This window comes from Nematolebias whitei, chromosome 1 (genome assembly GCF_014905685.2).
Source record: "Nematolebias whitei isolate Nwh7 chromosome 1, NemWhi1, whole genome shotgun sequence".
Taxonomy (NCBI): domain Eukaryota; kingdom Metazoa; phylum Chordata; class Actinopteri; order Cyprinodontiformes; family Rivulidae; genus Nematolebias; species Nematolebias whitei.
The window spans coordinates 77,473,724-77,476,199 of NC_056498.1; the positions used below are offsets into that span (position 1 = coordinate 77,473,724).

Sequence of the window (2,476 nt, forward strand, 5' to 3'; positions counted from 1 at the left end):
GAGGATGGATGAATGATGGATGGATGGATGGATGGATGGATGGATGGATGGATGGATGGATGATGGATGGATGGATGGTTCTCCAAAGCTGGGTTCTATGTTGTTATCCAGCCTCTTGCTGCCTCTTAAGTTATTGTAGATGAGAATGTTCTCCACTGACTAACCTGTATAAATAAAGGTTAAATAAACAAATCATGAGCGTGTGAGTCAACCGAAGGTTTCTCATGTTGGGTCTCTGTGTTCAGGTCAAACAGGTGGAGCTGGGATCAAAGAACCAATCACAGTCGTGAAGCCAGAAGAAGAACCAGCGAGGAAGAAAAGACGTGTTTGAACAAACATATCATACTGAACAAAATAAAGGCGTAATGTGGGAGACCCTCAACAACAAGACATTATATCTATTCTGTATTTTCAGAGAGGATTAAAGACAATCTGTTTCACACTCATGCACCTTCTAGAAGTCCTTCACTCCAGTTTGTACTCCTTAAAGAAATGCAAACTGCTGCAAAAAGCATCTCTGCATTGCACAAATAAAACAGCCATTTTCAGGGTAATGTTAAGAAAGGTTGCAAACACACACAGACAGAATCTAATCCCTCTTGAGACGAACAAAAGCTAAACAAGTAGCGGGAACAGAAATAACAAAGAGTGAGACTGAAGACCAGTAAAACTCCACAGAACACCAATATTTTCCACCAATGGACGGACAGTGTCTGCGTCCTGTGCCTCCTTCATTGGATCTGTCTGTGGATAAAAGATGCGTCTTTTCATTCTGGCGTCCTCCCAGGAGCAACACGTTTACAACAGAGTGTGTTCAAGACACAGCGCTGAGGTCGGAGTTCTTGTCCTCTGCTCAGCTGCGCTCCACACTGTCCTCGTTGAAGACACAGCTGACGGAGACAAACTGAATCCATCAGACAGCTGCAGTGTTCAGACTTCAGCTCATTGGTAGGTAAGTACAAGCTCAGCCTCCTGAAAGACAAGCTGAAGGAGTCTCAGTGGGATTACTGTACGATACGACACCGAGGTTAACCCCGGAAGGTCCCCTGGTTCAGGAGTGGCTGCACTTGAGGAATAAAACATCTTCTTATTGCCTTTTTTTTCCCCACCAGACGACAGGGGGCTGGAGAGCCCTCATGCCCTGAACAGACCCACGCAGCTGGGTATGTCATTGATCCCTGGGGTAAGTGGAAGCCGATGTGTCTATCTGTGGTGTCCTTGGAGGATGTAGATGATTTGTACATTATTGGATTTATGATAACAGGGTTCCTGCTTTTTAGAATCAGTGGATACCTTGGATATTGACAAATTAGGAAGACATCGGCAGCAGTTCTGTCCATGGTAAAGCTGCCAGCCTTGTGTGAAGGATTAATGTGTGCTTCGGGTGCACAGACTCATACACTTACTGAGCTCAACCGCAAGCTGGACACAATTTTTGAGAATTGTAGGACACTTGAGGCTTCTGGAACTCACCAGCTGAAGGATTCAATCTTGGAGAATGCTAAATTGAGCATGAACCGGGTGGAATGTCCACTAATCTGGCTGTTTGGATTCACCATTGAGTGTACCAGCAGAACTGAAGGCAGACAGAGAACAGAGTCTGGCAGCCCAAACAATTGTTGTTTATCTGAATTTGGCCTCCTCAATGGCCTTGGACAGGCCAACTTATCTCAAACTTCTCCTGGAGGATACGTAAACTAGAAGTCTTTATTCACAATACAACATTTACCTGAGGATGAAAGTTTCCAATAGAAATGTAACTTAAAATAAATATAACAAACTTGTAAGTTTAAGTAAAATTATTACATTTTACTGGGTAGTTGTTTTATAATTAACTCATAATTCTCAGCATAACAAATATAAGAAATATATTGGAAAACACAAATACACTCACAGAACAACATTTCCCACTTTATGCCTCAAAAAGATGTAGTTGGACGGTCCAACGTGGACCACAGAACAAACAGGCAGTGCATCGATGTCCCCGTCACTGAGGGGTTTGAATGCATGTTTGTTGTTTTTGAGATGAGTGTTTTTCTGGTCTGGAACTGAACAGAAAATGAAGTAAACCTAAGTGTTTTTGGTGCAAAATATTCAAGTGGATAGAAGTAACACTGTGGAGAAGAACAGAGGGAGGTGGTTTTGGAAAGAAAGAGCGCAGAGTGACGTATCCTGGAGAGTGGAGGGAGACATTTCATCCACCACAAGGAGCAGTGGAGGAGCCAGGGGGTGGCCAATGGTGGCTTTGGACAATTATTGATTCATCTTTGGCCACCCAAATCATTTACGAAAACTAAACATTTAAGTAATATTAAAAGTAGAAAGCATAGTTTATCCAAATTGTAGGGGTGCTTTACACCCCCGCCCCCACTCACACACACACACACACACACATACACACACCCCAACACACGCCCACAAACACATATACATATATACAGTATATACATACATATATATACTTTGTATATATATA

The 2,476-nt window shown here is 42.8% G+C and overlaps 1 protein-coding gene across 1 annotated transcript in view; it reads right to left on the bottom strand.

Annotated features, from left to right (window-relative positions):
- Window positions 1-2,476, bottom strand: part of LOC119430667 (attractin-like protein 1) — a 201,130-nt gene that overhangs the window by 23,649 nt on the left and 175,005 nt on the right. The window lies entirely within an intron of this gene.